The sequence below is a fragment of the Coregonus lavaretus genome (genome assembly GCF_964263955.1).
Source record: "Coregonus lavaretus genome assembly, chromosome: 17".
NCBI lineage: Eukaryota > Metazoa > Chordata > Actinopteri > Salmoniformes > Salmonidae > Coregonus > Coregonus lavaretus.
This window is the reverse complement of record NC_140004.1, coordinates 38,091,650-38,119,304: the sequence shown is the minus strand read 5'-3', so window position 1 is coordinate 38,119,304 and position 27,655 is coordinate 38,091,650. Positions and strand designations below refer to the sequence as shown.

General features: G+C 47.9%; 1 pseudogene across 1 annotated transcript in view; it reads left to right on the top strand.

The window, feature by feature from the left end:
- Positions 1-27,655, top strand: part of LOC311144387 (F-box/LRR-repeat protein 17-like) — a 407,455-nt pseudogene that overhangs the window by 243,767 nt on the left and 136,033 nt on the right. Inside the window, exon 8 of the transcript in view lies at positions 3,673-3,746. The product of the transcript in view is annotated as an F-box/LRR-repeat protein 17-like (transcript). The remainder of the gene's footprint in view (positions 1-3,672; positions 3,747-27,655) is intronic.

Genomic DNA, 27,655 nt, shown 5'->3' with positions numbered 1-27,655 from the left:
CCACCCTCCATCCCTTAATCCGTTACCCCTCTACCTCTGCTCCATGTGCTCATTTGTCAGCCTGTATGGTCACTAATGCTGCAGCACTAAGATACTCCAGGGAGAATGATGATCCATGGGACTTAATGGTTCTGTTTCAGCTGTCCAGTTTGACCCATTGGACTGGTGGGTCAGTTTGACCAGTATATCTCGGGTTCTACTATTCATGTTTGACGAGATCTGAGTAGGTATTTGTCGTTCCACAGCTAGAGTGTTGTGTCTCAGGTTCCCCATTTTGACCAGAATGGCGCCACTTTTCGCAGACCAAACCGAATTAGTGGAGCTTGCTTACAGTTCAACTCGTAGAGAGACAAACATTTACAGTATAGAATGAACCGGTAACGGCCTATTTAGAATGACTGCCTGTCTTTTAGAGTACATGGTTCACGGTCTGGACTGCGTATCAGGTCACCTCATCAGTGCGGGAGAGGGGTTTGGAGAGAGATGGAAACGGCATTAGTTGTATGGAGAGCAGGGTATCGTTGTCTGATGGTCTAGCAATGGTCCTCAATGGCCTTTTCATGGGCGCCACTGAGACACATCAAACGGCAGTCAATTTCAAGGAAAGTTTTCCCTCCATTTGGAAGATCGTTTGCAGTGGAATTGGAAAGAGAGCGAGAGTGGGAGAAAGGTGCGACCGAGGGAGGGAGGAAGGAAGGAAGGAAGGAAGGAAGGAAGGAAGGAAGGGAAGGAAAGGAAGGGAGGAAGGGAGGGAGGGGAGGGAGGGGAATGAAGGGAGGAAGGAAGGAAGGAAGGGAGGGAGGGAGGGAGGGAAGGAAGGAAGGAAGGAAGGAAGGAAGGGAGGGAGGGAGGGAGGGAGGGAGGGATGGAGGGAGGAAGGAAGGAAGGAAGGAAGGAAGGAAGGAAGGAAGGAAGGAAGGAAGGAAGGAAGGAAGGAAGGAAGGAAGGAAGGAAGGAAGGAAGGAAGGAAGGAAGGAAGGAAGGAAGGAAGGAAGGGAGGGAGGGAGGGAGGGAGAGGGGAAGGAAGGGAGGGAGGGAGGGAGGGAGGGAGGGGGGGGAGGGAGGGAGGGAGGGAGGGAGAGGGGAAGGAAGGAAGGGAGGGAGGGAGGGAGGGAGGGAGGGAGGGAGGGAGGGAGGGAGGGAGTAAGAGACACAATGCAATATTAGATGTTATCTATTTGGATTTAGACCAGTGAGCTAAAGCTAATGGGGCCAACACATATTGGGGGTCAGATTCACTCAATACAGGAATATGAGAATACACCCTGTACCCATTCTTGATGGTACTGTCACAGACTTTCATGTTTTTTTTGTGTATCTTTGAGTCTTTCATTGCAATGTGTCACAATACTAGGTGTAGCATATGAGAATACATGTCCATGCGGTTTTTGATATGTGAGAGCAAGTGTATTGTATCAAATGAAAGTGGAGAATCTCACATGGAGAGATGAAAAGGATGAGACTGGTAACTGGGATTTGTGTCAGTTCAGATGGAAATGTGTTGGAACCAGAACGGAGTCAATACTGCCCACGGTTTGCTCGAGATTCGACTCCTGGTATCATATGTAGACACAAAAGACATGGACATTTTTTAGAATTTCAGGAAATTAGCTTTAAAATGGCTAAATTTATCAGCAGAATTGTTTAATTCCAATGTGGCCTTCAAGACTAAATTATTGCCCACCCTTGGCCTAATGTGTAGAATTGCAGGAAATGAGCTTTAAAACTGATAATTTTTCCCTCGGCCAAGAAAATGAGTGTGAAGAGTTTAAACAGTTTGGGGTCGAATGGGATGCGAGATGGGGGTTTGCTACTACGCCGATAAATGACAATATCCATCTGGACCTTTGCCACCTAGGACATTTGTGTGACCGGACCTTGTCAAATAGTATTTGAGTATCCCGTGTGTACTACATGGGTCTTGGTCATTTGGGACGGAACGGAAACAATGGAATTGTTTTATGCTCGTGATCCTAATTCTCAAGAGAGAATGAGGCAGTTTGTGTTGATCTAGGATCAGTTTTGTGTTTTAGATCATAATGAATAAAATGACATGGACAGGCAGGACTTGATCCTACATCAGCACTCTTAAGACTCTACTCTGAGATGATGGCGCCGGAGAAGGTGGCTGCCGTTTTACAGCCCTCTAACCAATTGTACTATTATGTGTGTTTTTTATTCTACTTTTTTATTAAAAATAAATGCACTGTTGGTTAAGGGCTGTAAGTAAGCATTTCACTGTAACGTCTGCACCTGTTGTATTCGGCGCATGTGGCCAATAAAATTTGATTTGATTTGATTTGAGATGCTTTATAAATACGGGCCCAGAACTTGAAAGGCCCAACAGTCAGCAATACTGCCCTGCAAAGTCAAAACACAGCAACTACGTATAAAAAAAATAAAAAAAAGCTAAATCTGACTTCAAAGTCTTTTTTTGTCTAGACAGACACCAATTTCTGATCAACTGGCTTGTTCTTGTGTCAGGAAACTAAATACCACATTAATCAGATAGTATACCTGGCCATTACATCAGATGAAAATCATTGACCAAATTTGTAGTTACTGTGTTTTGCCTTTGTAAGGCAGAATAGAAGGCAGAATAGAAGACAGTGGAGCGTCATACTGTTTCACTCTAACCTCATGAGAAAGCCGCTGAGTGTATTTGATTAAATGAAATATGTAGCATAATACTGACAAAAAGATCAGAGGGTTTTGCTGAAGGTTAATGGGTCAAACACATTGATCGGAACAGTGTTGTTGCTAACGCTTACCTCATTAGGACCATTTACAGGGAATCATCTGAAAGACCTTCTGAAAGACCTTCTGATCTTCCTCCAACTTCCTCTGGAGTGCTCACACACGCAAGCATGCATACACACGTGCACATAGTGGCAGCATCATGCTGTGGGGATGTTTTTCAGTGGCATGGACTGGGAGACTAGTCAGGATCGAGGTAAAGATGAACGGAGCAAAGTACAGAGAGATCCTTGATGAAAACCTGCTCCAGAGAGCTCATAACCACAGACTGGGGCGAAGGTTCACCTTCCAACAGGACAACGACCCTAAGCACACAGCCAAGACAACACAGTAGTGGCTTCGGGACAAGTATCTGAATGTCCTTGAGTGGCCCAGCCAGAGCCCGGACTTGAACCCGATCAAACATCTGTGCAGCAACGCTCCCCATCCAACCTGACAGAGCTTGAGAGGATCTGCAGAGAATAATGGGAGAAACTCCCCAAATACAGGTGTGCCAAGCTTGTAGCGTCATACCCAAGAAGACTCGAGGCTGTAATCGCTGCCAAAGGTGCTTCAACAAAGTACTGAATATTTATGTAAATGTGATATTTCCGTTTTTTTTTTGCTTTGTCATTATGGGGTATTGTGTGTAGATTGATGAGGGAAATAAACAATTTAATCAATTTTAGAATAAGGCTGTAACGTAACAAAATTTGGAAAAAGTCAAGGGGTCTGAATACTTTCCGAATGAACTGTATGTGAACAGATATGATCCTGGAGCTGTCATTTTAACCTATAGTGAGGAATACTGCCCACCATGTGTGTATCGGTCAGTGTAGAAGTCATAAGCATAGAGCCAGACCCTGTATGTTTTTAAATTGTCAGGTGATCTAGACCTCTCCTCTCATCCCCCTGTTCTCCATCTCTTCCTCCCAGGTGTGTGGAGATCATCGCTAAGGAGGGAGGAATCTCAAATAACTACCTGGTCTCCTGCAAGATCACAGACCACGGTAAACAGACCACGGTAAACAGACCACGGTAAACAGGCCACGGTAAACATGGCATTCTATTCTCTCTATTTCTATAACTTCTGCTCTCTCTCTCTCTCTCTCTCTCTCTCTCTCTCTCTCTCTCTCTCTCTCTCTCTCTCTCTCTCTCTCTCTCTCTCTCTCTCTCTCTCTCTCTCACACTCTACTATTCTCTCTCAGGAACAGTCTGAGACAGAGAGTCTGAGACAGAGAGTCTGAGACAGAGAGTCTGAGACAGTGAGTCTATAACAGTGAGAGTGAAACTGTGAGAGTCTGAGACAGAGAGAGTGAGACCGTGTGAGCCAGTGAGACAGAGTGAGTTGTTGTACTGTGTGTGTGTTCAGTTTTAGTTGACATCAGAAAGGTGACTTTGTCTCTCTACCTCTTGACTCAGATCCTGTACACCCCTTTCATCTTTACTGATATAATCTAAATACTTCATCTATAATCCACACACATCATCAGATCTGAACGTAGTAAGCTTTCTCTCCTCTGGACGAATTGTATTACTCAAACCCAATACAGTAATGGTTAATGAATTGTGTCTAGCCCTAGGTAGTGTGGACGTTACTCACATTACTCACTAATATGCTGGTCTAGTATTTTTGTCCCCAGTGTAAGATCCTATGGTATCTCAGCCTAATCTGTGGTGGTCAGGGGAACTCTTTATGTTCATGTGTTAAATCATTCAGGGGTTTCACTGCCATGTGTTTCCCTTCTAGCCAACCCATTGTGACTGTAATCACTGGACCACTCCCCTCTAGCCAACCCAATGTGACTATAATCACTGGACCACTCCCCTCTAGCCAACCCAATGTGACTATAATCACTGGACCACTCCCCTCTAGCCAACCCATTGTGACTGTAATCACTGGACCACTCCCCTCTAGCCAACCCAATGTGACTGTAATCACTGGACCACTCCCCTCTAGCCAACCCATTGTGACTGTAATCACTGGACCACTCCCCTCTAGCCAACCCATTGTGACTGTAATCACTGGACTACTCCCCTCTAGCCAAATCATTGTGACTGTAATCACTGGACCACTCCCCTCTAGCCAACCCATTGTGACTGTAATCACTGGACCACTCCCCTCTAGCCAACCCATTGTGACTGTAATCACTGGACCACTCCCCTTCAGTGTTTCTGTGTGTTCATACTGGACCTGAACCGTGCACCGACAACTTGATAAATGACCACATCGCTCTCTCTCTTTCTCATTCTCTCTCTCTCTCTCTCTCTCTCTCTCTCTCTCTCTCTCTCTCTCTCTCTCTCTCTCTCTCTCTCTCTCTCTCTCTCTCTCTCTCTCTCTCTCTCTCTCTGAACAAGATGAATTAGTGATACCTGATCTTCTCTGTTTATTAATGACCCTTCAGACCACCAGTGACTATCTCAGGTCTCGGGCCTGCGTGTATGAATGCATGTTTTTGTGTGTGTGAGTTGTCAGGCCTTCCCGTTGTGGCCGAATAGAGATGCCCTCCCTCCTCTCTCCCAGAGCTAATATAATGATTCCTGCTCCAGCTTTTGATAAATGGAATCATAGAAGTGAGGCTTTCCGTCTGCCATGCTGGGCCAGTCTGTTCCGACCATCTTCTACACTAATGATTCTATATTAATGGCTGCCAGGAGAACATTTGAGATGTCTACAAGCCGCTTGTGATCAATTGTTCCGTTTCCCCTGGTCATTTGCTTCCTGTGTGTTTAGTTTTTATTAGAAAGAGGGAGAGAGGGAGGGAAGGGGGGGGGTAGAGAGGGAGACAATAAGAAGGGAAGAAAGTGCTTTGGTAATGGAGATTTTAGTTACACATTAAACATATACGGTGAACAAAAATATTAACGCAACATGTAAAGTATTGATCCCAGGTTTCATGAGCTGAAATAAAAGATCCCAGAAATGTTCCATATGGACAAAAAGCTTATTTATTTCAAATGTTGTACACACGTTTGTTTACATCCCTCTTAGTGAGGATTTCTCTTTTGCCAAGATAATCCATCCACCTGACAGGTGTGGCATATCAAGAAGCTGATTAAACAGCATGATCATTACACAGGTGCACCTTGTGCTGAGGACAATAAAAGGCCAAAATCTGTGTTTTGTCACATAACACAATGCAAAGATGTCTCAAGTTTTGAGGGAGCATGCAATTGGCATGCTGACTGCAGGAATGTCCACCAGAGCTGTTGCCAGAGAATTGAATGTTAATTTCTCTACCATAAGCCGCCTCCAGCGTCGTTTTAGAGAATTTGGCAGTACGTCCAACCGGCCTCACAACCGCAGACCACCTGTAACCCCGCCAGCCCAGGTCCTCCACATCCGGCTTCTTCACCTGCGGGATCGTCTGAGAAGAGCCACCCGGACAGCTGATGAAAATGTGGGTTTGCACTACTGAAGAATTTCTCAGGGAAGCTCGTCTGCGTGCTTGTTATCCTCACCAGGGTCTTGACCTGGCTGCAGTTTGGCGTCATAACTGAATTCAGTTGGCAAATGCTCACAATCGATCGCCAATGGCATGCTGGAGAAGTGTGCTCTTCACGGATGAATCCCGGTTTCAACTGTGCCGGGCAGATGGCAGACAGTGTGTATGGCGTCCTGTGGGCGAGTGGTTTTCTGATGTCAACATTGTGAACAGAGTGACACATGGTGGTGGTGGGGTTATGGTATGGGCAGGCATAAGCTACGAACAACGAACACAATTGCATTTTATCGTTGGCAGTTTGAATGGACGGAGATAACGTGATAAGATCCTGAGGCCCATTGTCATGCCATTAATCCGCCGCAATCACCTCATGTTTCTTTTTTTTGATAATTATATTATATTTAGAATGTTATTTTCTTGAACAGGGGTTACATAGACAACCAAACAAAGTGCACCACACAGACTAACTTCAAAGACCACCACACAGACTGAGTATCATAAAAGGAATAAGGATACAGCAAAACATTTTACAAAAAAGGCATTCTTAAAATGGAGAGAAAAAAATATCTACAAACATCACAATTATAACATGGGGCATTTATGGGAGGTTTTCTACATAGGACCACAATGGAGACCAGATTTTCCAAAATGTATCAGACTTCTGGTGTAAATCAAAGGTACGTTTCTCTAGGGGTAGAATAGCAGAAGCTTGAGAAAGCCACATTCTCGCAGATGGTACTTCAGGTGTGGACCATAATAACAATATGCATTTTTTGGCTAAGTAAACAAGGGTATTGAACAGACGTTCAGAGTCAGGGTCAAACACAACGTTACAATCTAAGTAGAGTAGGTGTAAATTCAGTGAAAAAGCAAATTGTCTACCCAAGATCTTCTGGATGTGTAAATGAATATCATTCCAATGGATCCAATGACTGGATTCTGCTACAGTACCAAAACAAGTGCATGAAGGTGCCAGTATTCTGTTTACATTTGAAACATAAATGTGATGCATTGGAAAACATTCTGTGAAGGCGGACAGGTGTACAGTAGGTTCTATGAAACATTTTGAAATGTAGTTATTGTATGCTTATGGAGGTGCATTTGGGGTAGACCCTTTCGCAGATAGAAGACCATTCTTCCTCACCGAATGCATGTCCAATGTCTCATGTGTGCACCCTAATAACATAACTAGCGGTTCTGTGCCGCTGTTGAGTGGATATTGTCCCAGTAGAAGGTGAGTGCAGACTGGGGGTCGTCAAATGTGTGGCTATGCCAAATCTGACTCCTGACTTGTGAAGGTGGACTTTCACATCTTTGTGTGCAGCTCTGCGTCTTGACAGGTGTGCCGAGTAATCTGGGAAGATATGGATCCGCATGCCATTGTAGTTCAAATGTCCTCTTTCGCGGGAGGTCCGAATAATTTTCTCTTTGGTCTGGAAGTAATGTAGGCGGACCAGCATTGCTCTGGGAGGGCGACCGGCTGTGGTTTTGCCGCTTGAATGCGATGCGCCCTGTCAATGACTGGGGTCCTGTCAAATGTCTCTCCACCGAGGATGTCTTGCAGGAAAGAGGCCATGAACTCGGTAGGATTGCGCCCTTCGGTCCCTTCTGCGATTCCGACCACACGTATGTTCTGTCTCTGGGAACGGTTTTCCTGTTCATCTAGACTAACCTTTAGCTTCACGTTCTCGGAGGTAACTCGTCGTTTTTGGTCTGCAATTTGGTAAACCGCTTATCGATGTCGGTCAACGACGTGTTCTCGTTTTGATAGGTAAAAGGTTAAAACATAAAAGTATCAACCCTTAGTGGAGACGCCTCGGAACACGTCTTTACGTAGCCATGTTGAAACCGCACCCCATCACCTCATGTTTTATCATGATAATGCACAGCCCCATGTCGCAAGGATCTGTACACAACTCCTGGAAGCTGAAAATGTCTCAGTTTTTCAATGGCCTGCGTACTCACCAAGCATGTCAGCCATTGAGAATGTTTGGGATGCTTTGGATCAACGTGTACGACAGCGTGTTCCAGTTCCCGCCAATATCCAGCAACTTGGCACAGCCATTGAAGAGGAGTGGGACAACATTCCACAGGCCAAAATCAACAGCTTGATCAACTCTATGTGAAGGAGATGTGTCGCACTGCTTAGTCCAACATATACACACACACACACACACACACACAAGCACACACAAGCACACAGGCACACAGGCACACACACACTACACACACACACAAGCCTTGTGTCATGTCATCTGGTCAGTAATTGTGTTGACGACAGGGTAAAGCAGCGCTGGTCTGCCTGGATTTACAGCAATGACACACACTTCCCCTCTCTAACTACTCTGCTGTGAGTGACACGCACGCACACACGGACACACACGCACACACACGCACACTGACACACACACACACTTTCTACAAACAGATGCATCCTGTTTCCATTGATCATCCTTGAGGTGTTTCTACAACTTCATTGGAGTCCACCTGTGGTAAATTCAATTGATTGGACATGATTTGGAAAGGACCACACCTGTCTTCATAAGGTCCCACAGTTGACATTGCATGTCAGAGCAAAAACCAAGCCATGAGGTCGAAGGAATTGTCCATAGAGCACCACAACAGGATTGTGTCAAGGCACAGATCTGGGGAAGGGTACCAAAACATTTCTGCAGCATTGAAGGTCCCCAAGAACACAGTGGCATCCATCATTCCCATAGGGTGGCGCACAATTGGCCCAGCGTCATCCGGGTTTGGCCGGTGTAGGCCGTCATTGTAAATAAGAAATTGTTCTTAACTGACTTGCCTAGTTAAATAAAAGTATGAAAAATAAAATAAAATAAATACATTCTTAAATGGAAGAAGTTTGAAACCACCAAGACTCTTCCTAGAGCTGGACGCCCGGCCAAACTGAGCAATCGGGGGTGAAATGCCTTGGTCAGGGAGATGACCAAGATCCCGATGGTCACTCTGACAGAGCCCCAGAGTTCCTCTGAGGAGATGGGAGAACCTTCCAGAAAGACAACCATCTCTGCAGCACTCCATCAATCAGGCCTTTATGGTAGAGTGGCCAGATGGAAGCCACTCCTCAGTAAAAGACACATGACAGCCCGCTTGGAGTTTGCCAAAAGGCACCCAAAGGACTCTCAGACCATGAGAAACAAGATTCTCTGGTCTGATGAAATCAAGATAGAACTCTTTGGCCTGAATGCCAAGCGTCACGTCTGGATTGGATGGGGAGTGTCACTGCATAGCTATTTTCAGGTCTCTCCAGAGATCGGATTCAAGTCCGGGCTCTGGCTGGGCCACTCTGGCTGGGCCACATTCAGAGACTTGTCCCAAAGCCACTCCTGCGTTGTCTTGGCTGTGTGCTTAGGGTCGTTGTCCTGTTGAAAGGTCCTGAGCGCTTTAGAGCAGGTTTTCATCAAGGATCTCTCTGTACTTTGCTCCGTTCATCTTTATCTCAATCCTGAGTAGTCTCCCAGTCCCTGCCGCTGAAAAACACCCCCTCAGCATGATGCTGCCACCACCATGCTTCACCGTAGGGATGGTGCCAGGTTCCCATCCAACCTGACAGAGCTTGAGAGGATCTGCAGAGAAGAAGGGGAGAAACTCCCCAGAAACAGGTGTGCCAAGCTTGTAGCGTCATACTCAAGAAGATTCAAGGCTGTAATCGCTGCCAAGGTTCTTCAACAAAGTACTGAGTAAATGGTCTGAATACTTATGTAAATGTGATATTTCAGTTTTTTATTTGTAATAGATTTGCAAACATTTCGAAAAACCTGTTTTTGCTTTGTCATTATGGGGTATAGTGTGTAGATTGATGAGGAACAAAAATCCATTTAATCTATTTTAGAATAAGGCTGAGCCCCAAAACAGGGGGGGTTGCATGTTTTGCATGTTATTTTGACATTAATACATGTCACATATCAGTTTGAAAAAAGTGTAAAATAATTAAATATATAATTGAGTTAATAAAGCCACATGCTTTCTTGAGTAAGGCAGCTCCAAAATGCAGGTGTTTCAGCCTAGCTCAGTGCTTTCTGTGGTGGTCGGGTAGCCAGCGGAAAATACTGAGCGTAGGGGTTGGTAATGTTCTCTAGTTGCGCCGTGATTGGCTCAGTGTTCTGTCACTCATGGGGACACTACATCACCGCCAAATCTAAGGGTAGAGCTCGAAAATTGAAGCCCCTTGGGTGCTGCCTTAGAGTTACATTAGAAGTGCCCATCTAAGAAGGCTCAAGGTCATTGGCCACAGATAAAATGATGTCAAATCACGTTATATCTACAGTAGCTTTGATTGGACTGATCATGTCAACATCATAGTTTCAAAATCTTAGCTAGCAGTCATCATCATGAATCAAGTCAACAATCTACTGGCAAATCCTTTTTAATCCTTGTCATATGAAGAGAAATAATGAAGAGAAATTATAGATAAAACGTCATTGGACATAAACATTACACAACAAGTTGGAAATCGCAAATTCAACAATGAGTGGTTTGGAAGGAATCAGTGGCTAACTGCAAGCATTGCAAAGCAATCACTAGCCTGCTATTTAGTGGAGTGGCTGTGTGGTCCCAAGTCTGGGGTTTAGGGTCTTTTTTCCAAGCTTAAAATGATAAACATTCAACATTGGCCATGCTGTTAATCCAGCATGATTTATGTCGCGCTCAAAACAACTTTTATCTCGGAAATGGGAAATCTGACTTCAGTGAGTTCAAGACAACTGGGAACTCGGGGGAAAAAACGAGCTCAGACTGAGAAAATATGTTTTGAACAGTCATCCAACTCGGAATTGTAAGTCGTGAACTCGGGCCTCTTTCTAGAGCTACGACCTGAAGATCACTGACGTCATAAGGATTCGACCTTGTTTTTTTCAGAGTTCCCAGTTGTCTTGAAAGCACCATAAATCCAGAGAATGACAGACTTTGATGACAAAGTTTGATGACTACATTTGCCCACCAAGGACCGCCGCGCCACCTTCCTGTTCAAGTGAGCACAGCACAACAAGGTGAGTCCAAAAATGTATTGTTTGCTGCATAAATGATGTAATATGCCAGGGAGATATGTTTTCTGTAGCTAAGAAAGTAATAGTAAGTGTATGTTGTGTAGTAAGCTGTTAGTAGCCCATGTGCCTCACCCTAATAATTTGGTCTATTTTCCCCTCTTAATTTTGCCTACTGTTCTGACTTGGTTGTGCATATTTAGCCTATAACCTGTTTTAGAGAAATGTAATCATCGAATATTGTAAGAGCTTTCATTGTCTGGTTATATGCCCCCTTTATTTATCCTACAGTTCTGACCTGGTGTACAGGAAGAACACTGTAAGAGCGGCCCATGTTCTGAATTCTGTCACTGTACATTTCAAAATAGCTGAACAAATAGTCATATTGACTACGTCCGTCCTAGCTCGCTATTTAAAGTCTTAATCAAAATTATGGATTGCCTCTTATCCACTTATAAACTATGCTATAGTTTGTACATCTCAATTGTCAGTAGAAAACACATTTGTTTAAGCAAGTCAGCCATATCAGCTATGTTTTTTAAAAAGGCAGTAAATGAGGCTGAATGAACTGTTTTAACTGCCAGACAAGGCTCCGCTGATAGCCAGGTGTAGTAGTGGTAAGGTGTTGGGACTTCTGTTGGGACTCTGCTGTTGGGATATCTTTATGTAGGCCCTAACAGTTTGTGGGCACTGTTTGTCACCATTATAATGCAATTCATGTATTATTTTGTGTTGTGTTGCATAGTGGCTTTGCTGGCATGCATCACCGATATTTTGTTTGGGTTTGCCCCACCAAGATTTACATTCTAAAATCACCACTGACTGAGTGGCTTGCGAAAGTATTCACCCCCTTGGCATTTTTCCTATTTTGTTGCCTTACAACCTGGAATTAAAAATGTTTTTTGGGGGGTTTGTATCATTTGATTTACACAACATGCCTACCATGTTGAAGGTGCAAACAGGTGCACAATAAATAAGACAAAAAAACTGAAAACTTGAGCGTGCATAACTATTCACACACCCCCCTCCACAAATTCAATATTTTGTAGAGCCACCTTTTGCAGCAATTACAGCTGCAAGTCTGTTGGGGTATATCTCTATAAGCTTGGCACATCTAGTCACTGGGAATTTTGCCCATTCTTCAAAGTAAAACTGCTCCAGCTCCTTCAAGTTGGATGGGTTCTGCTGGTGTACAGCAATCTTTAAGTCATACCACAGATTCTCAATTGGATTGAGGTCTGGCCTTTGACTAGGCCATTCCAAGACATTTAAATGTTTACCCTTAAACCACTAAAGTGTTGCTTTAGCAGTATGCTTAGGGTCATTGTCCTGCTGGAAGGTGAACCTCCGTCCCAGTCTCAAATCTCTGGAAGACCAAAACAGGTTTCCCTCAAGAATTTCCCTGTATTTAGTGCCATCCATCATTCCTTCAATTCTGACCAGTTTCCCAGTCCCTGCTGATGAAAAACATCCCCACAGCATGATGCTGCCACCACCATGCTTCAGTGTGGGGATGGTGTTCTCGGGGTGATGAGAGGTGTTGGGTTTGTGCCAGACATAGTGTTTTCCTTGATGGCCAAAAAGCTTAATTTTCGTCTCATCTGACCAGAGTATCTTCTTCCATATGTTTGGTGAGTCTCCCACATGCCTTTTGGTGAACACCAAACATGTTTGCTTATTTTTTTCTTTAAGCAATGGCTTTTTTCTGGCCACTCTTCCATAAAGCCCAGGTCTGTGGAGTGTACGGCTTCAAGTGGTCCTATGGACAGATACTCCAATCTCCGATGTGGAGCTTTGCAACTCCTTCAAGGTTATTTTTGGTCTCTTTGTTGCCTCTCTGATTAATTCCCTCCTTGCCTGGTCCGTGAGTTTTGGTGGGCGGCCCTCTCTTGGCAGGTTTGTTGTGGTGCCATATTCTTAAATTTTTTAAATAATGGATTTAATGGTGCTCCGTGGGATGTAGTAGCAGTAGAGACTGTTGTGGAGGGATCGGTGGCAGAGACTGTTGTGGAGGGAGCAGTAGTATAAACTGTTGTGGAGGGATCGTTGGTAGAGACTGTTGTGGAGGGAGCAGTAGTAGAGACTGTTGTGGAGGGAGCAGCAGTAGAGACTGTTCTGGAGGGAGCAGTAGTAGCTAAAGAGACTGTTGTGGAGGGAGCAGTCGTAGAGACTGTTGTGGAAGAGCGGTAGTAGAGACTGTTGTGGAGGGAGCAGTAGTAGAGACTGTTGTGGAAGGAGCAGTAGTATATACTGTTTTGTAGGGAGCAGCAGTAGTAGAGACTGTTGTGGAGGGAGCAGCAGTAGAGACTGTTGTGGAGGGAGCAGCAGTAGTAATAGAGACTGTTGTGGAGGGAGCAGCAGTAGTAATAGAGACTGTTGTGGAGGGAGCAGCAGTAGTAATAGAGACTGTTGTGGAGGGAGCAGAAGCAGTAATAGAGACTGTTGTGGAGGGAGCAGCAGCAGTAATAGAGACTGTTGTGGAGGGAGCAGCAGCAGTAATAGAGACTGTTGTGGAGGGAGCAGCAGCAGTAATAGAGACTGTTGTGGAGGGAGCAGCAGTAGTAATAGAGACTGTTGTGGAGGGAGCAGCAGTAGAGACTGTTGTGGAGGGAGCAGCAGTAGAGACTGTTGTGGAGGGAGCAGCAGCAGTAATAGAGACTGTTGTGGAGGGAGCAGCAGCAGTAATAGAGACTGTTGTGGAGGGAGCAGCAGTAGTAATAGAGACTGCTGTGGAGGGAGCAGCAGTAGTAATAGAGACTGTTGTGGAGGGAGCAGCAGCAGTAGTAGAGATTGTTGTGGATGGAGCAGCAGCAGTAGTAATAGAGACTGTTGTGGAGGGAGCAGCAGTAGTAATAGAGACTGTTGTGGAGGGAGCAGCAGTAGTAATAGAGACTGTTGTGGAGGGAGCAGCAGTAGTAATAGAGACTGTTGTGGGGGGAGCAGCAGTAGTAATAGAGACTGTTGTGGAGGGAGCAGCAGTAGTAATAGAGACTGTTGTGGAGGGAGCAGCAGCAGTAGTAATAGAGACTGTTGTGGAGGGAGCAGCAGCAGCAGTAATAGAGACTGTTGTGGAGGGAGCAGCAGTAGTAATAGAGACTGTTGTGGAGGGAGCAGCAGCAGTAGTAGAGACTGTTGTGGAGGGAGCAGCAGCAGTAATAGAGACTGTTGTGGAGGGAGCAGCAGTAGTAATAGAGACTGTTGTGCAGGGAGCAGCAGCAGTAATAGAGACTGTTGTGGAGGGAGCAGCAGCAGTAGTAGAGACTGTTATGGAGGGAGCAGCAGCAGTAGTAGAGACTGTTGTGGAGGGAGCAGCAGTAGTAATAGAGACTGTTGTGGAGGGAGCAGCAGCAGTAGTAATAGAGACTGTTGTGGAGGGAGCAGCAGCAGTAGTAGAGACTGTTGTGGAGGGAGCAGCAGCAGTAATAGAGACTGTTGTGGAGGGAGCAGCAGCAGTAATAGAGACTGTTGTGGAGGGAGCAGCAGTAGTAATAGAGACTGTTGTGGAGGGAGCAGCAGTAGAGACTGTTGTGGAGGGAGCAGCAGTAGAGACTGTGGTGGAGGGAGCAGCAGCTGTAATAGAGACTGTTGTGGAGGGAGCAGCAGCAGTAATAGAGACTGTTGCGGAGGGAGCAGCAGTAGTAATAGAGACTGCTGTGGAGGGAGCAGCAGTAGTAATAGAGACTGTTGTGGAGGGAGCAGCAGCAGTAGTAGAGACTGTTGTGGATGGAGCAGCAGCAGTAGTAATAGAGACTGTTGTGGAGGGAGCAGCACTAGTAATAGAGACTGTTGTGGAGGGAGCAGCAGTAGTAATAGAGACTGTTGTGGAGGGAGCAGCAGTAGTAATAGAGACTGTTGTGGGGGGAGCAGCAGTAGTAATAGAGACTGTTGTGGAGGGAGCAGCAGTAGTAATAGAGACTGTTGTGGAGGGAGCAGCAGCAGTAGTAATATAGACTGTTGTGGAGGGAGCAGCAGCAGCAGTAATAGAGACTGTTGTGGAGGGAGCAGCAGTAGTAATAGAAACTGTTGTGGAGGGAGCAGCAGCAGTAGTAGAGACTGTTGTGGAGGGAGCAGCAGCAGTAATAGAGACTGTTGTGGAGGGAGAAGCAGTAGTAATAGAGACTGTTGTGCAGGGAGCAGCAGCAGTAATAGAGACTGTTGTGGAGGGAGCAGCAGCAGTAATAGAGACTGTTATGGAGGGAGCAGCAGCAGTAGTAGAGACTGTTGTGGAGGGAGCAGCAGTAGTAATAGAGACTGTTGTGGAGGGAGCAGCAGTAGTAAAAGAGACTGTTGTGGAGGGAGCAGCAGTAGTAATAGAGACTGTTGTGGAGGGAGCAGCAGTAGTAATAGAGACTGTTGTGGAGGGAGCAGCAGCAGTAATAGAGACTGTTGTGGAGGGAGCAGCAGCAGTAGTAATAGAGACTGTTGTGGAGGGAGCAGCAGTAGTAATAGAGACTGTTGTGGGGGGAGCAGCAGTAGTAATAGAGACTGTTGTGGAGGGAGCAGCAGTAGTAATAGAGACTGTTGTGGGGGGAGCAGCAGTAGTAATAGAGACTGTTGTGGAGGGAGCAGCAGTAGTAATAGAGACTGTTGTGGAGGGAGCAGCAGCAGTAGTAATATAGACTGTTGTGGAGGGAGCAGCAGCAGCAGTAATAGAGACTGTTGTGGAGGGAGCAGCAGTAGTAATAGAAACTGTTGTGGAGGGAGCAGCAGCAGTAGTAGAGACTGTTGTGGAGGGAGCAGCAGCAGTAATAGAGACTGTTGTGGAGGGAGAAGCAGTAGTAATAGAGACTGTTGTGCAGGGAGCAGCAGCAGTAATAGAGACTGTTGTGGAGGGAGCAGCAGCAGTAATAGAGACTGTTATGGAGGGAGCAGCAGCAGTAGTAGAGACTGTTGTGGAGGGAGCAGCAGTAGTAATATAGACTGTTGTGGAGGGAGCAGCAGTAGTAAAAGAGACTGTTGTGGAGGGAGCAGCAGTAGTAATAGAGACTGTTGTGGAGGGAGCAGCAGTAGTAATAGAGACTGTTGTGGAGGGAGCAGCAGCAGTAATAGAGACTGTTGTGGAGGGAGCAGCAGCAGTAGTAATAGAGACTGTTGTGGAGGGAGCAGCAGTAGTAATAGAGACTGTTGTGGGGGGAGCAGCAGTAGTAATAGAGACTGTTGTGGAGGGAGCAGCAGTAGTAATAGAGACTGTTGTGGAGGGAGCAGCAGCAGTAGTAATAGAGACTGTTGTGGAGGGAGCAGCAGCAGTAGTAGAGACTGTTTGTCACGCTCTGGCTCCGGGATTTTGTATGTTGAGCCAGGGTGTGTTCGTTTCGTGGTGTTCTGTTTGGTTGGGTTGTTCTATGTGGTTGTATTTCTTTGTTTGGATGAGTGACTCCCAATCAGAGGTAACGAGTGTCAGCTGTTGGCTCGTTGTCTCTGATTGGGAGCCATATTTAAACTGTCTGTTTTCACCTTGTGTTTGTGGGTTTTTGTTCCGTGTTCAGTCAGTGTTACTGTGGACTTCACGATCGTGTTTTGTTTTGTACTTGTGCTTTAACTAATTAAAGTCATGTTCTTTTCACACGCTGCGCCTTGGTCTATTCCTTCTCGTCAAGACGATCGTGACAGAAAAACCCACCATACAACGACCAAGCAGCGTGTCCAGACGGAGGCAGACTGGACATGGGAGGAAGCGCCGGGAAAGGAGATGGAGAGGCTGGCGATGGCCCAGGTGGGCAAAGTGTGGTCCTGGGAGGACATGCTCGGGGGCAAGGGACCTTGAGGTAGGATCAAGGCCCTGGCGAGAGAGGAGCAGCGGCGTCAGCAGTGCCATCGTCGGACGGACGAGAGGCACCCCCAATAATTTTTTAGGGGGGGGCACAGGGCATGGACGACGGGGCTGACGGAGGCAGAGAAGGGGCGTATTCAAAAGGCCACCAGGTTACGGGGGCCACTGGTCAAAGTAGGGAAAGGAGGTTTAGAGGCACGGCGAGAGGTACTGGGGTGTGTTACCAGTCCGGTCCGGCCCGTTCCAGTTCCCGGAGTAGAGCCAGTGGTGTGTGTCCCCAGTACGGTCCGGCCTGTTACGGCCCCTCGCACCAAATGGACGGTGCGCGTCTCCAGCCCGGTCCGGCCTGTTCCTGCCTCTCGCACCAAGCCTACGGTGTGCGTCGCCAGTCCTGCCCGGCCTGTTCCTGCTCCACGCACCAAACCTACGGTGTGCGTCGCCAGCCCTGCCCGGCCGGTTCCTGCTCCTCGCACTAAGCCTACGGTGTGCGTCGCCAGCCCAGCCCGGCCCGTTCCTGCTCTCCGCACCAAGTCTGTGGTGCGCGTCGCCAGCCCAGTCCGGCCCATCCAAGCTTCCCGCACCAAGCCAGTGGTGTGCGTCGTCAGTCCGGCCCGGCCCGTTCCTGCTCCTCGCACCAAGTCTACGGTGTGCGTCGACAGCCCTGCCCGGCCTGTTCCTGCTCCACGCACCAAGTCTACGGTGTGCGTCGACAGCCCTGCCCGGCCTGTTCCTGCTCCACGCACCAAGTCTACGGTGTGCGTCGACAGCCCTGCCCGGCCTGTTCCTGCTCCACGCACCAAGTCTACGGTGTGCGTCGACAGCCCTGCCCGGCCTGTTCCTGCTCCACGCACCAAGTCTACGGTGTGCGTCGACAGCCCTGCCCGGCCTGTTCCTGCTCCACGCACCAAGTCTACGGTGTGCGTCGACAGCCCAGCCCGGCCTGTTCCTGCTCCACGCACCAAGCCTACGGGGTGCGTCGTCGGCCTGGTCCAGCTCGTTCCTGCTACTCGCACCAAGCCAAGGGTGCGAGTCGTCAGCCTGATCCAGCCCATTCCTGCTACTCGCACCAAGCCAAGGATGCGAGTCGTCAGCCTGGTGAGGTCCGTTCCGGCTCCACGCACCAAGCCAAGGGTGCGTATCGTCAGCCAGGTCCGGTCCGTTCCTGCCTCACGCGCCAAGCCAGGGGTGCGCGTCGTCAGTCCGGTGCCTGATCAGGTCAGCTACTCCACTACGGAGTTTGAGCAATCCGCTCCGTCTATGTCCGGTCCAGATCCAGCCAGCGGGGTCAGACCGGACCGGGGACGCTACGGGGGGATTGTGGAAGGGTGGTGGTCAAGCCCGGAGCCGGAGCCGCCTCCGAGGAGAAATGCCCACTCAGCCCTCCCCTGTTTGGGGTTTTGAGGCGCGGTCGCAGTCCGCGCCTTTAGGGGGGGGGTACTGTCACGCTCTGGCTCCGGGACTTTGTATGTTGAGCCAGGGTGTGTTCGTTTCGTGGTGTTCTGTTTGGTTGGGTTGTTCTATGTGGTTGTATTTCTTTGTTTGGATGAGTGACTCCCAATCAGAGGTAACGAGTGTCAGCTGTTGGCTCGTTGTCTCTGATTGGGAGCCATATTTAAACTGTCTGTTTTCACCTTGTGTTTGTGGGTTTTTGTTCCGTGTTCAGTCAGTGTTACTGTGGACTTCACGATCGTGTTTTGTTTTGTACTTGTGCTTTAACTAATTAAAGTCATGTTCGTTTCACACGCTGCGCCTTGGTCTACTCCTTCTCGTCAAGACGATCGTGACACTGTTGTGGAGGGAGCAGCAGTAGTAATAGAGACTGTTGTGGAGGGAGCAGCAGCAGTAATAGAGACTGTTGTGGAGGGAGCAGCAGTAGTAATAGAGACTGTTGTGGAGGGAGCAGCAGCAGTAGTAATAGAGAATGTTGTGGAGGGAGCAGCAGCAGTAATAGAGACTGTTGTGGAGGGAGCAGCAGCAGTAATAGAGACTGTTGTGGAGGGAGCAGCAGCAGTAATATAGACTGTTGTGGAGGGAGCAGCAGTAGTAATAGAGACTGTTGTGGAGGGAGCAGCAGCAGTAATAGAGACTGTTGTGGAGGGAGCAGCAGCAGCAGTAGAGACTGTTGTGGAGGGAGCAGCAGCAGTAATAGAGACTGTTGTGGAGGGAGCAGCAGTAGTAATAGAGACTGTTGTGGAGGGAGCAGCAGTAATAGAGACTGTTGTGGAGGGAGCAGCAGCAGTAATAGAGACTGTTGTGGAGGGAGCAGCAGTAGTAATAGAGACGGTTGTGGAGGGAGTAGCAGCAGTAGTAATAGAGACTGTTGTGGAGGGAGCAGCAGCAGTAGTAATAGAGACTGTTGTGGAGGGAGCAGCAGCAGTAGTAATAGAGACTGTTGTGGAGGGAGCAGCAGTAGTAATAGAGACTGTTGTGGAGGGAGCAGCAGTAGTAATAGAGACTGTTGTGGAGGGAGCAGCAGCAGTAGTAATAGAGATTGTGCATCTTTTCTCTCTCTTCTCTTCTATTCTTCCTGTCCCTCCCCTGTGTGTCGACTACAGCAGCAGCTCAAGAGGGATGGCAAGATAGAGCAGGACCTCACTGTTTACAATGCCCCCCCCCCCCAACCACACACACACACACACATATAAAGACAACATTTCAGGATACTGCACCCTTTCACTACATACAGTATGTAGCCATCAGTTAAGTTCACCTGGGAAAACTAGCAGCCACAAAAACATTACCCAGAACCACCCTCTCCTATCTCAGAAAATTGGAAAGTGCCCACTTGTATGTTTCATGGTCACAGTCAGTGTTTGTTGATGCTTTCTCCTCTTGATTTGGAAAGAAAAATACATGTACATTTTACATATTTAGCAGACATTCTTATCCAGAGCGACTTACAGTTAGTGCGTGCATACATTTTCATACTGGCCCCCCTTTGGAAACGAACCCACAACCCTGTCGTTGCAAGCGCCATGCTCTACCAACTGAGCTACAGGGGAGTACCTAGGATAGGCCTAGATTTGGTTTTTGTAAAACCTGTATTTGGAATGTTTGTGACCATCATGGATGTAGGCTTCTACAGGTCTGTTTAGTTAAGTGTCCTTTGTTCATTGCCATTTGTAGCACTTAAATGTAAGAGTATGAAAAATATAATACATAAAAGCTTCTTTCCTAAGAAGATGGGGAATATTTTAAGTGCAGCTAAATACATGCCTTGAACTTACAGTGGGGGAAAAAGTATTTAGTCAGCCACTAATTGTGCAAGTTCTCCCACTTAAAAAGATGAGAGAGGCCTGTAATTTTCATCATAGGTACACGACAACTATCACAGACAAATTGAGAAAAAAACTTGCCGAAAATCACATTGTAGGATTTTTTATGAATTTATTTGCAAATTATGGTGGAAAATAAGTATTTGGTCACCTACAAACAAGCAAGATTTCTGGCTCTCACAGACCTGTAACTTCTTCTTTAAGAGGCTCCTCTGTCCTCCACTCGTTACCTGTATTAATGGCACCTGTTTGAACTTGTTATCAGTATAAAAGACACCTGTCCACAACCTCAAACAGTCACACTCCAAACTCCACTATGGCCAAGACCAAAGAGCTGTCAAAGGACACCAGAAACAGAATTATAGACCTGCACCAGGCTGGGAAGACTGAATCTGCAATAGGTAAGCAGCTTGGTTTGAAGAAATCAACTGTGGGAGCAATTATTAGGAAATGGAAGACATACAAGACCACTGATAATCTCCCTCGATCTGGGGCTCCACGCAAGATCTCACCCCGTGGGGTCAAAATGATCACAAGAACAGTGAGCAAAAATCCCAGAACCACACGGGGGGACCTAGTGAATGACCTGCAGAGAGCTGGGACCAAAGTAACAAAGCCTATCATCAGTAACACGCTATGCCGCCAGGGACTCAAATCCTGCAGTGCCAGACGTGTCCCCCTGCTTAAGCCAGTACATGTCCAGGCCCGTCTGAAGATTGCTAGAGTGCATTTGGATGATCCATAAGAGGATTGGGAGAATGTCGTATGGTCAGATGAAACCAAAATATAACTTTTTGGTAAAAACTCAACTTGTCATGTTTGGAGGACAAAGAATGCTTAGTTGCATCCAAAGAACACCATACCTACTGTGAAGCATGGGGGTGGAAACATCATGCTTTGGGGCTGTTTTTCTGCAAAGGGACCAGGACGACTGATCCGTGTAAAGGAAAGAATGAATGGGGCCATGTATCGTGAGATTTTGAGTGAAAACCTCCTTCCATCAGCAAGGGCATTGAAGATGAAACGTGGCTGGTTCTTTCAGCATGACAATGATCCCAAACACACCGCCCGGGCAACGAAGGAGTGGCTTCGTAAGAAGCATTTCAAGGTCCTGGAGTGGCCTAGCCAGTCTCCACATCTCAACCCCATAGAAAATCTTTGGAGGGAGTTGAAAGTCCGTGTTGCCCAGCGACAGCCCCAAAACATCACTGCTCTAGAGGAGATCTGCATGGAGGAATGGGCCAAAATACCAGCAACAGTGTGTGAAAACCTTGTGAAGACTTACAGAAAACGTTTGACCTGTGTCATTGACAACAAAGGGTATATAACAAAGTATTGAGAAACTTTTGTTATTGACCAAATACTTATTTTCCACCATAATTTGCAAATAAATTCATTAAAAATCCTACAATGTGATTTTCTGGATTTTTTTTTCTCAATTTGTCTGTCATAGTTGACGTGTACCTATGATGAAAAACACAGGCCTCTCTCATCTTTTTAAGTGGGAGAACTTGCAGAATTGGTGGCTGACTAAATACTTTTTTTCCCCACTGTATCTTGAACTTCAATTGTTAATTGAGTGATGGGTACATGCTCTGTGTTGAACTGATTTTATTTATTGAGTGCTGGATACATGCTCTGTGTTGAACTGATTTTATTTATTGAGTGCTGGGTACATGCGCGTCATCTGGAACTGATGTTGAGACCAGAGACATGCTGTGGATGGATCTCTCATCATCAGCCTATATTCATCTTTCTGAGAGGCCCTCTGCACTTAAGACCTGCAGCTCAATGCCTGACCTGACCACTATCATGTCACATCAATATCCAGCTCAAATCTGCCATCAGATATCCCACTCAAAAGCCCATATGGTATTGTGTGTGTGTGTGTGTTGGTGTGTGTGTATGAGTGGTGTGTGTGATGTTTCTTCATTGGTCTGTGGAAACATGACACTGATGAGAAGGCTTGTAAGACCTCTCTCTCTCTCACTGCCAATCCCATGTATCGATCACTTCTCCTCTGTATTGGAAGTGGACAGGGGAGCGTTTGCCAGAGTCACTCGAGTTTGAGTATCTGTTTCTGTGGTTGTATTGCTGCAAATAGAAATGTTGTTCAGGGGAATCTGTTGGTATGTGTTCCCTCTCTGTTACAATAACTTTTATACATTACACAGTCCATCATTGAGAGCAGGCCCAGACACAGGGCTGGTGATCGCTGCCCTAACAAGAGAGATCAGTACCCTCCTGTGTGTTTGTCTGAACTGAACTAATCTTTAGCCCTGCAGCCCTCCTCTACTTGCTATTGAATGATATGCTGCTGTCTGCTTTCTCCCATTAAGAAGACCTTGAGACCTCTCTCTCTTTCTTTACTAATTTATGGTAAACATCCTCGGCCGGTAGGAGCGTTGGGCCAGTAATCGAAAGGTTGCTGGATCGAATCCCCGAGCTGACAAGCTGTCGTTCTGCACCTAAGCAAGGCAGGTAACCCCCAACAACCGCTCCCCAGGAGATGATGACGTGGATGTTGATTAAGGCAGCCCCACGCGCCTCTCTGATTCAGAGGGGTTGGGTTAAATTAGAAAGACACATTTCAGTTGAATGCATTGTTGTACAACTGACTAGGTATCCCTCTTTCTCTGTCATTTAGCAGACGCTCTTATCCAGAACGACTTACAGGAGCAATTAGGGTTAAGTGCCTTGCTCAAGGGCACATCAACAGATTTTTCACCTAGTCGGCTCTGGGATACAAACCAGCGACCTTTTGGTTACTGGCTCAACGCTCCACTAGGCTATCTGCCGCCCAGTAATTTCTACTCCTCACCTTTCTTGTCTCTCCCTGGTCATGTAAATCTGGAGGTGTGAGAAGAGAGCGTGAAAGCGATGTGCCTGCGTCTGTCTGTGTGTGTCTGGCATTATCTTGTTGTGGTGATGTGGACTAATGCATGTTATCTGTCCTGTTTAGAGGGCCCTGATAAGGACTGCCCTCTGTGGTGCCTGAAAAAGGAAGCCCTTCTCTCACTCATGTGTGTGTGTTCATCTGTATGCATACCCTGAACGCAGGACATCACCTGTGATCTCTCTTGCTTTCTCAGTCTATTTTTTCCCTCTGTTCTCTTTCATTCAATCATTATCTCACATCTCACATGTCGTTTGAATTCTCCTCCTGCTTCTCATGCTTTCCCCTTCTCTCCCGTTCACCGCCCTCTCCTCTCCATACCATCCTTACCCCTCTCTCTCTCCTTCCCCCACTCCATCCCTCGCTCTGTTCTCTCTTTCATCTGAAGGGTAGACTTTAAGTGTCCTAGATGTTGATAGATGGTGTTTCTCTGCCACTTCCCTCTGGTAGGCTCACAGGAATAGTGTGGGCCGCTGCTCTCCTGGTGACGTCTGTCTCTCTCTGTGTGTGTGTGTGTGTGTGTGTGTGTGTGTGTGTGTGTGTGTGTGTGTGTGTGTTAGTGTGTGTGTGTGTTAGTGTGTGTGTGTGTGGGCGCGTATATGCTTACATATTTGTTTCCGCTACACACTGCCCTAGGGGGTAATGTAAAGCCATACACTGGTTTTACAATCTCAGATTACTGAGTATGCCAGAGGCAGAGCGGTGTGGATGATGCAAATATAAACACATAGACATAGAACATCTACATTTAGCAGTTAATATCTTGATATGATGTGATCAACATCTTTACATTTTGCCAGTGACTGTACAACACATATTCTAGCTAGACGTTGTTATCGGCTGCATTAATTACTATGATAAACCATAGTGTCTCACATCGTTATGAGTCTTCTTATGCAGGAGACAAACAAGATTTTAAATGTAGATCATGTAGTCTCCTGTTTGCTCATTTGGGTTATCTGGTGGGAGTAAATAATGGCAACAGCATGGCACCTCATCTAAAGGTAGATACTGTATGCCTGCCTGTCTGCCTGCCTGTCTGCCTGCCTGTCTGCCTGCCTGCCTGCCTGCCTGCCTGCCTGCCTGCCTGCCTGTCTGCCTGTATGCCTGCCTGTCTGCCTGCCTGCCTGCCTGCCTGCCTGCCTGCCTGCCTGCCTGCCTGCCTGTCTGCCTGTCTGCCTGCCTGCCTGCCTGCCTGCCTGCCTGCCTGCCTCTCTGTCTGTCTGGCTGTCTGGCTGCCTGCATGCCTCTCTGTCTGACTGCCTGCCTGCCTCTTTGTCTGCCTGCCTGCCTCTCTGTCTGTATGCCTGCATGCCTGCCTCTCCCTCTGTCTGTATGCCTGCATGCCTGCCTGCCTCTCCCTCTGTCTGTCTGTGTGTATGTCTGTCTGCTTGCTTCTCTGTCTGTCTGCCTGCCTGTATGTGTGTGTGTGTGTGTGTGTGTGTGTGTGTGTGTGTGTGTGTGTGTGTGTGCGTGCGTGCGTGAGTGAGAGAGTGAGTTTATACAAAGGTTCAGACCTTCCACACCTCTGCATCATCACCCCTCGTTGGTAAAATTAAATTGACGATTACTTTGAATTGAATTTCCTAATCTTCTATGATTACTGGTGGCTTCACATTTCTCATTTTCTATTGATTTCTACGCTACTTCCAGTGGCAAGCAACTCCAGTACTGCCGTATATTTTCTGGCAGTTGGTGAAACCTTTTAAAATGCTTACATTGGCATGATGATTGAAAGTTACTGACATGTCTAATATTGTTTTTGCCCAGATCCAAACCCAATGCATACCACCAGTACCATGTAACATACAGTTGAAGTCGGAAGTTTAAATACACCTTGACTGATTTCTTTTAATTTTCCCATGATGTCAAGCAAAGAGGCTGTCAGTAGCTGAGTGTAGATGCGGTGAGGAATCAAGCGCAGGAAACACGGGCGTTCGTCAACAGACTTTAGTAACAAAAATAACAGCACCAAACAGGCGAACAGCCAACCCAACCGGGAGGCAAAATACAAAGTACGCACAACAGACACAGTGCGTAAAAATGACGATAGCGCACACAGTGCGGACTCTCGGAAAAACAACAATCCTGAGAGGAATATCAAAGAGCAACAGCTTGACAAATAAACAATACCACATAACACCTGCCCCCACACACGAAAACTAAATAGGCAACCAAATCAAACACTAACAAGGGACAGGTGTACAAACAGACAAAACCAAACAAACATGAAACATCGAACGGTGGCAGCTAGTACTCCGGGGACGACGACCGCCGAAGCCTGCCCGAACAAGGAGGAGGAGCAGCCTCGGCCGAAACCGTGACAGTAACCCCCCCCCTTGACGCGCGGCTCCAGCCGTGCGCCGATCCCGGCCTCGGGGACGACCAGGACGACGCGGAGCAGGGCGCGTAGGATGACCCCGATGGAACTCGGTCAGCAGGGACAGGTCTAATATGTCCCTCCTCGGCACCCAGCACCGCTCCTCCGGGCCGTACCCCTCCCACTCCACGAGAAATTGGAGACCCCCCATCCGGCGTCTCGAATCAAGGATGGACCTCACAGTGTACGCCGGAGCCCCCTCGATGTCCAACGGGGGCGGAGGAGTCTCTTCTATCTCATAGTCCTGGAGTGGACCAGCTACCACCGGCCTGAGGAGAGACACATGGAACGAGGGGTTAATATTCCTGTAATCAATAGGCAGTTCTAACCTGTAACACACCTCGTTCAACCTCCTCAGGACTTTGAATGGCCCCACAAACCGCCGACCCAGCTTCCGGCAGGGCAGGCGGAGGGGCAGGTTTCTGGTCGAGAGCCAGACTCGATCTCCAGGTGCGTATACAGGCCCCTCACTGCGGTGGAGATCGGCGCTCGTCTTATGCCGACGGATGGCCCGCTGCAGATGAACGTGGGCAGCGTTCCATGTCTCCTCCGAGCGCCGCACCCACTCATCCACCGCAGGGGCCTCGATCTGGCTCTCGTGCCAAGGTGCCAGAACCGGCTGGTACCCTAACACACACTGGAAAGGGGTTAGTTGGGTGGAGGAGTGGCGGAGAGAGTTCTGCGCCATCTCGGCCCACGGAACGTATCTCGCCCACTCCTCCGGCCGGCCCTGGCAATAAGACCTCAGAAACCTACCCACATCCTGGTTGACACGTTCAACCTGCCCATTACTCTCCGGGTGGTAACCCGAGGTAAGGCTCACCGAAACCCCCAACCGTTCCATAAACGCTCTCCACACTCTGGAGGTGAACTGGGGGCCTCGATCAGACACTATATCCTCGGGTACCCCGTAATGCCGGAAGACATGGGTAAACAGAGCCTCAGCGGTCTGTAGGGCAGTAGGGAGACCCGGCATGGGAAGGAGACGACAGGCCTTCGAGAACCGATCCACAACGACCAGGATGGTTGTATTCCCCTGTGAGGGGGGAAGGTCTGTAACAAAGTCCACCGAGAGGTGGGACCAGGGTCGTTGTGGAACGGGCAGGGGTTGTAGCTTACCCCTGGGCAAATGTCTGGGCGCCTTACACTGGGCACACACCGAACAGGAGGAGACATAAACCCTCACATCCCTGGCTAACGTTGGCCACCAGTACTTAGTGCTAAGGCAGTGAACTGTCCGGCCGATACCTGGATGTCCAGAGGAGGGGGACGTATGAGCCCAATAAATGAGGCGATCGCGTACCTCGAGCGGAACGTACGTCCGACCCACTGGACACTGTGGAAGACTTGGGTCGGTGCGTAACGCCCGCTCGATCTTTGCATAGACCTCCCATACCACCGGTGCCACCAGACAAGACTTTGGTAGTATGGGAGTGGGCTCAACGGACCTCTCCTCCGTGTCATACCGCCGAGACAGGGCATCCGCCTTCCCGTTCTGGGACCCAGGGATGTAAGTGATTTTAAACACAAACCGGGCTAGAAACATAGTCCAGCGGGCCTGGCGAGGATTCAGTCTCCTAGCTGCCCGGATGTATTCCAGGTTACGGTGGTCAGTCAAAATGAGGAAAGGGTGTTGAGCCCCCTCAAGCCAATGCCTCCACATCTTTAGGGCCTGTACCACGGCTAACAGCTCCCTGTCCCCTACGTCATAATTCCGCTCCGCCGGACTGAGTTTCTTAGAATAAAAAGCACAGGGGCGGAGTTTAGGTGGTGTGCCAGACCGTTGTGAGAGGACGGCCCCAATACCGGCCTCGGACGCGTCTACCTCTACCTGGAATGGTAAAGCGGGATCCGGATGCGCCAACACCGGCGCCGAGGTAAACAGGTCCTTCAGTCTCCCAAAAGCCCTGTCCGCCTCAGCTGACCACCGCAAGCGCACCGGACCCCCCTTCAACAGAGACGTTATGGGAGCTGCCACCTGTCCAACACCCCGGATAAACCTCCGGTAGTAATTCGCAAAACCCAAGAACTGTTGCACCTCTTTCACAGTGGTTGGGGTTTGCCAATTACGCACAGCTGACACCCGGTCAACTTCCATCTTCACCCCTGACGCAGACAACTGATAACCCAAAAAGGAGACCGACTT